This window comes from Tasmannia lanceolata, unplaced genomic scaffold, assembly GCF_043159265.1.
Source record: "Tasmannia lanceolata isolate RefF3 unplaced genomic scaffold, GAP_Taslan_0.1 ptg000008l, whole genome shotgun sequence".
NCBI classification, from domain to species: Eukaryota; Viridiplantae; Streptophyta; class Magnoliopsida; order Canellales; family Winteraceae; genus Tasmannia; species Tasmannia lanceolata.
Window position 1 is genome coordinate 27182914 of NW_027518685.1, and position 8013 is coordinate 27190926.

General features: G+C 37.6%; 1 long non-coding RNA gene across 8 annotated transcripts; it reads right to left on the reverse strand.

Moving 5' to 3' along the window:
• Positions 1-518: 518 nt before the first annotated feature.
• LOC143883518 (uncharacterized) lies at positions 519-7821 on the reverse strand. Of its 8 annotated transcripts, XR_013252405.1 has the most exons (5): positions 7229-7821; positions 3931-3978; positions 3636-3708; positions 2416-2588; positions 519-2302 (listed from the first exon to the last, which is right to left on the reverse strand). It is a non-coding gene; the product is annotated as an uncharacterized LOC143883518 (long non-coding RNA). The 8 variants fall into 8 exon arrangements; XR_013252407.1 differs by lacking the exon at positions 3931-3978 and having other exon boundaries at positions 519-1033; positions 2164-2593; XR_013252404.1 differs by having other exon boundaries at positions 519-2588.
• Between the last annotated feature and the right edge of the window lie 192 nt (positions 7822-8013).

Sequence of the window (8013 nt, forward strand, 5' to 3'; positions counted from 1 at the left end):
AGAACATAAGCATGTAATTGTCTGTCTTGAAAAAAAAAAAAGGCTTAACAATAAAAGCATGTTAGAAACCATGGTAGCATGAATGCTCGAATCTATTTCTTTGGCATAGAACATAAATGCTCAAATCCATTTCTTTGGAGTCTCATTGGCTGGGAATTCCTAGAAACCATGATCATAAGAGTTGATCGTTAATGTAAAACAACCTTACTTTGGATAATATCTTTTTGTTATTAAAGAAAAAAACAAGATAGCAATTTTAATGAAGACAAAAAACTGTATATTAATGTGCAAGCAATGGGAAGCCGTTTATTCTAAAGAACACATTGGCTAGGCAAGTTGCAGTTGTTTCCTCTTGGATATTGCACGGAGGAGAAGAAATTACAAAGATATGTGCAGTTTAATTACAAAGATAGTTGTTTTGTTACTGACCACCACACTGGAGTTTTTCTTGTTAAATAAACATAAATAGGAGAAATGTTGTCATGACATAATGCCAAATGATCTTGTTTAATAACATAAATAGGAGAAATGTTGTCATGACATAATGCCAAATGATCTTCTACGGCATCATCAATGAAGTTTCTAGTTTCTTCTACCGCTTTTGAACCTAAAAATTGGAGTAATTTCAATGGCCTTAGGTTGATCCTGTGTGCTTTTTGCATACCCAGCACAATAACATTAAACTAAATAAACCCAAAATTTGTCAAACTTGAAATATAATACAGCCACAAATAAACCCAAAAAATCATATTGTGAAAGATCATATTGTAAACATCTCAGTAGGAGCTTTTGTTTGGGTTGGTTGTATCAATACATGATGTCTACTTACATACCATTAGCACCGCATTAAGATGCGTGAGGCCACAAAAAACCAAATTCATTTTGCTATCGACAACATGGGATTGTATCTTCTCCACTTCAAGACAACACTGGCATGTATAGTTTGCAATAAGATCATGGCAACCATAATATTGATGAGAGTAGCTTTGACCAACATCCATCATCCCTACATTGGCATCTTTTTACTGTGTGACTATGAAATGCCATATTACCACAGAAGTTATTCATTTATTTAGAAGAGGTCACTAGATTAAGATAATCCTAAAACTTTTTTGACAGTAACTGGACAAATCTTTTCTAGAAACTCATGTTCCAAGAACTTCACTAAACTACTATATCAGCAATGGAATAGTAACATAAGATCACACAAAAAAATTCAAAAAAAAAAAAAAGAGGAAAAGAGAAAACAGATACAAAAATATATTGGGATTTTGATTTTTCTCATTTCTTATGAGAAAAATCAAAATAAAAAGTAAAGAAATTGTTCTGTCACTAACCCATAACCCATTAACCTGGATCCTCTTTTTTTGTTAGAACCACCCGTATGTCAGATGTAATATATGCGCTTCTAGGATATCTAAAATTTCATTGATAATTTCTTGTAGAATTGGCAGCTTTATGGTGATATTATCACAGTTATATGGCTAGCTTTAAAAGCAACATCATGTAAATGTTCGAAAGAATTGTTTAGGAGATCTGGAATTTTTTGGATTAGGGATGTTTGGGTCTATTTTCAGCCATTTCATCAAAAATCAATTAACCGAAAAAAAAACTGTATTCAGACGTTTCTCTGTAGATCCATGAAGAATTCGATATTGTTAGACATCCAATTCTATGCAGTTCAAGAAGCCACACATTGCCAAAAATTCCACTTTCGGTCACCTCTATGCAGTTCAAGAAAAACCATAATAAAGTATCAATTCATAGCCATAACATTTCTTTTTTGGCCATCTCATCAAAACCCAGAAATCAAAATATCATTTTGCAGTAGCTCCACAAGAATCCATCACTATACAGTAAACTTTCATCCATTTCTCAACCTAGATTTGATCGACAATGAAAAGGGGCTCTTTAATAGGAATAGGTAAGATGAATAAACAATTGGATATTGCCAATTCACAAAGCACAATTCAGCCATGTATGCATTTAATTGATTGAGGTGTATGCATTTAGTTGATTGAAAGGTGATTCTCTAATTCTTTGAACCTTATATGAAACAATTTACAGCACAAAATTCAATGAAGAATGAGAATTTGCAGGCATGATCAGGATAGAAAAAATGGATATGTATCTATCTAAATAATTAGTGTTGTAATCATTTACCATAAATGAATATGTAGGACCGTTATAAACCGTCAGAAAAAATGCACGCATAGGGGCTGGCATCAAGATGCCAGTTGGTTGTGGATGATGGAATATTCTTCCGCAGTCTGGTTGGGCGGAGGTTGCACATATGCTGATTCTATTAATATTTCTATCGGCGCAGTTCCCAATTGTAAACAAAACAAATAAAGCTTCAAAGTTCAGAAGATACAAACACGTCATTAGCTAGTTCGGAAAAAAAAAGTAATAAACCTCAGCCTGGGCATCCTGACCCAAGGACTTTATTTCATCGTAATTCTTCAGAAGCTTCTGCATCTCAATCTGCTTTTGCCTTTTCATCTAATTTGTGACATTTTTCCGAAGGACCTACTGGTATATCCACCCCACACCCAGGTTTCTTATTTCTCTCCAAAATTTTATGAATTCTGTTCTGGAAAAACAAAGAATTAAATAATCTCATAATGTTGATCAAAAGTTAAAAATAAGAATAGCAATGGAGTGAGAAGATACTAGGACATTTCTAAAAGGAAACAATATCTTTTCCTTTTTTTTAGAGATGGACAATTTAAAGAAACAGCAATATGCTAGTTTTGTGGGATGTTCATTGTGATGTAAGAGTACAAGAGCATTCAATATGTTCCCAAGAGTAGCATCTGACTGAGATGAATCTCCTTCCACTTTTGATGAAGAAGGAGATCCCATCTCTACATTAACAGGTTCATGTTTCTTGCGGTCACATAGCAACATTGAATATTATGCTTCAGTCTACAATTAAAACAAAGATATACTACTTGTAGGGATAGTAGTTTTGGTCCTCTTGATGACAGCTACTAGCAAATATTTACAAAAAAAATTCACCTGTTGCATACAAAAAAAAATTCCTCTTTTTTTTTTGAATGGCTGAAATTTCATTAAAAGAGTCCGAGATGGTCAAGCACAAAAAAGAAAAGGGGCATGAAAAGAGAAAATAACAAGAATACAAAGGAAAAGCAAATGAAGAAATTAAACCCGATATCTGGGTGGAAGGAAGTCAAATTGGTCAAGATCTTCCAAATGCACCCCCTCTCTAGCAAGCCTATCTGCCCCATTAGCCGATCTCCTGATATGTCGGAAGGATATGGAAGAGTTGCCCAAAATGTCCTTTATCTCCTCAAAATACTCGGCAAATCTCAAAGGGAAAGCATGAGATCCACTAAACCAACGGATAACATTTTGTTTTCTAGTTTTGGATTACCTGGGGTTTTCTCTTATTTTTGGGTTATCTGCTATAGATTGAACAATGTCCAATCACTGGGCCGTTGGTGGGACATTCGGCAATAAATGTCATTTAAATAAGATTTGCATATCCATTGGTAAAACAAAGAAACTCAGATACCATACACGCATGAAATGTGGCTGAAAACAACTGACATGATAAAAAATAAACATCATATTTTTTAAATTAAAAGACAAGCTTAAATTATGAAAACCACCTTCCCAGAATAGTGATGCAAAAAAACCAACATGAGAAATGATAAGTGGTCCTTCCCGTAGTGCATTTCCAACCTGTAAACGCAAGTAAATACTAAATAGTACTCTCTAAGACAAAAATCATATTCAATATCAAACCATTCTTTACTTGCAGATAGAATTCAATAAATACAACATGAGAAAAAAAGACTCAATGTCTCTCGTGTTATGTACATCCAATGCAAAATTTAATACGAATTCTTAAAGTTCAAATAATATCAACTTGATGTTGAAAAGAAACTGCATTATGTGATAGACCTGAGAAATTGCACATGCAGTCAGAAAGAGCAATTGATATCCATTTTCCTGTAGCAAAAAAAAAAAGAGGCTTATACAAAGTTCTCAAGAAATTGCATAGCTCTATACCAATAATCAATTTTAAGATCAAAACTCAACAAGAGAAAAAAGTGAATCAGATCTACTCCTGATCTGACCAAAGGCAAATAGATAGTCCGACTTGAGAATATTGTACATTAAATCTTGCAAACAAAATGTTCATAAAGGATTGCAATAAAATGCACGAAAGGAAGATGATTATCATGGATTAAAATGATGAAAAGTATAACGATTATCCGGAATGTCAACTTTTGTTTCAAGAAATTTTGTAATAAATGCAAGTAGGGAAAGCAGTCTGTACCGTACTCATGAAAACTAGATCCTGGGGAGGATTGAGAACCAGCCCCATGGACGTAACTCAGATAAGGTGTCAATTTGGTGCTCAATGGCCGCAATCAAGGAGCAATGTGATGGTCGATCACGGCATTTCTATATAAATGCCACATTGATGGAAACATGGCCATTGGAAAGGAAGGCATGAAGGAAAACTGAGGAAAACAAGATGAAGGTGAAAGCGAAGAAGGAGGTGTCTATGAGGAGTTACCTTTAGAGATGTACGACAGGGACTATTAAACCAAAATGTCAAATGAGGATGCCAGAAGGTGGATACAGAGGAGAGGTGGTTCCTAGGTGTGAATCCTTGGTGTAAAACCTTAAGATAAGTAGATTACTTCGTATCGTCTATTGTTTTTACTAATTTTCTTTTTATTTTTTGAATGGTAGCACGTTTCTACTATTTTTCTTAGTCCACACCCCCCCCCCCCGGCAAACCACTTTCCTAGGAATCCCAAATCTCCATTATTCTTACCCAAAACCTCTGATGGATTATTTCTTACCTTTCTCTACCCATACCTTACCTTTCTAAGCCCTGCCTACTTCTTCCTACCCTATACATCATCCGCCCACCTTTACCTAACCCTTAACCACCAACACCTCATGCACACCCTATCTTCTACCCAAATCCCCCAAAACACCCATTATAAAAATTCCACTACGTTAGAAACATCATTCAAATCCATCCATACCCTACACACCCTTTCGTTTGGTACCAAACTAATTTTACACCTATCCTGTCTGTGTCACTGTTCGCAAATCTTTTGACATAATGGAATGATATTGACGAAGTCCCCAGTCGATCTTGAATCTCATCAAACCAATGAGTGAATCTCCAAGGGGCGGGGTGACTACCCTGACAAACCTGAGAGAGTCTCCCTCCACTATTGCTCGATCCATAAGACTAACCTTGAGGAGCCTAATTCCCTGAGACACTACTCTAACCTCTGCTTTATTAGAGTCTGTGACCTCAATTGGCCCTGAGAAGGCCCACAATGTAACTCCCGTCTCGTCTTTGAGCACTCCCCCAACTCCAGCTGGCCCAAGGTTATCCATAGTATAGCCGTCAAAGTTGAGCTTTAGGCACTAGGGGCCTAGAGGGTCCCACTCTGTGAATGCAGCCATAACGATCCTGAACTAGCACATATCTCCCTGCATCCATACCACAGCTCGGAAACAGAAACAAACCTGAAACTAGGCAGGGATTTAGCCCAGGATATGGTTATAATTATCACCTTCCAAAATAAGAATCGAGTGCTTTTTACCAATCCTCTGAACACTCTGGGCGTTTTGTTCCTTCCAAAGGACACAGATCACAGTTAGCAATGACAGTTTCTAAAGAATCTTACCTTTCTTTGGCCAAGGTGCAAAGGACCAACACTCTAAGAGATTCATAAGCTTAGAGGGAAGAACCCACGATATACTAAACCTGTTGAATAATCTACCCCAAATCTTGCTAGCCATTGTGCAATGGAAAACATTTGGTCGACTGGTTCTCCTGATTGAATGCATAGGGCACAATGATCAATGATAACATCTGGCGATTGAGTAAGTGGTCCACTGTCAATATTTTGTCAACGAAGGCGGTCCAACTAAAAGCGCACATCCTGGACGGTGCTGGAATACTCCACACTTTGGCCAGAGGCGGTGCATTAGGACAAAGGGAAAGCTGATGGTAGAATGATTTGACGCTGAATACCCTAGATGAGCATCAGATCCAAACCTTGTTATCATCTCCCGTTCTCTCAATGTAATGGGCTTCCAACATCTCTATAAGCATGGCCACGCTATATAACTCTCTGTCAAAGAAATTGCAGTCTAGCTTCCAAGAGATTTTCCCATTCCTCCATTCGAAACAATCTTTAACAAATGCCTTCTTGTCTACTACCATTGCATATAGGTCTGAGAATGCATCCTTCGGTGGTGCCTCTCCACACCACTTGTCATGCCAAAATCGTACCTTGACCCCTCAAGTAGACCCTATATCTAATCCCTTCATTACACCTTTACTTTTGCCTTAATATGTCTCTCCACACAATCAAACCTACGTGTCTGAATCTATAATCAGATATCCAATGGCCTGGTACAGAGAACCATACTTACGTTGGATGACCTCGACCCACAACTGATTATTTTCTTTTCCATATCTCAAAATTCACTTCCCCGGGAGTGCCATATTAACTTCTTTTAATCTTCTGATACTGAGGCCCCCAGCTCGTCGGCTTGCGAACGTCATTCCAACTCACCAGATCCATTCCCACCCCCCACCCCCCCCCCCCCCCCCCACCCCACACACACACACACACACACACACACACACACACACACTCACACTCACACTCAATCACTCACACACACACACACACACACACACGCGCACAAAATAAAAAAAATTTGATTCCAAGTGTCTAGTCTCTTTTCAACCCTTTCCACTATTTGGTCTCACTCCCTCTTTTTAGGCCTACCCACACCAAGGGGGAGACCTGTCGAAACGTAGTCTATCTTGCACCCCAGGATTCCTGCAATCCCGTCGATGTCCTCGGAAGCGCATCATTCACATATGACAGAGTGCACTGCAAATGAAAATTATGAAACACATGGAAGATGGAAATAAAACCTAAAAAACACGGGACTCACTCCTTTTTTGGGACAAATATACAAATGCCTATACAGATTGATGTGGCTAAATAGAGATTAACTAATTGAGCAAAGAGACCAATTTCCTAAAATTGATATGCAAATTCAAGTAAGGTCCATGCTAAATAAACAAACAACTATAATCTCCAGACTCAGAATAGAGACAGGGGCAAAGATTCCATGTCGGAAACTAGAAATTAAAACGAAAACACCAGCATGTACCTTAATGAAAGAAAAGAAAGTAATGTACCTGTCATGGGATGGAAGTCTCAAATAAAACATCACACTTCAAGGTTGCAATTAGTGATGCAGTCATCTCTTTCCAACCATTTTGTGCACTATAAGACAGACAATACATATAATTCCATTGCTACAACAACCCGCCCTGTACAACAAAATCTGGAACCAAATCCTGTTCGACCATTCTATCCAACAGCTCAAGCCCTTTACTGAGATGCCCACTCTTGCCCAACCCATTAATTAACCTGAATACGCAATCAGTTCTGGCCAAAAACCCTTTCCGAGAGATTCAACAAAAACATAACTAGCCTCTAGAAATTTTCCTTCTCTACAAAGACTACAATGTTGGATATAATAGTAGGGCAAAACCCATTTTTCATCATGAATTAAAGTAGCCCATATGCTTCAACAATCTTCTCCACCTCACAAAGGCCATTCAAGTAAATATTGTAACTAATTGAATAAGGTTTCCAACCAATCCTTACTCTTTCATTCAACATCATCTTAACCTCATCAAAATCTCCTCGCTTGCAAAGCGCATCAATCAAGATACTGTATGTTACATTGTTAGGAAAACAAACCATCTTCAACATAAACTCGATTAACTTCTTAGCATCTTCATTTTTTCCTTTGGCACAGAGACCTTGCAAGATTGGTGTATAAGTACAAACAATTGGATTACAATTCCCCTCCAACATCTTATATAACACATCATACGCCTCTGATATTCTTCCAGATCTAGAAAGCCCAGTAATCAACGTCGAATAAGTCATTGCATCTGGACTAGGGGTGCAA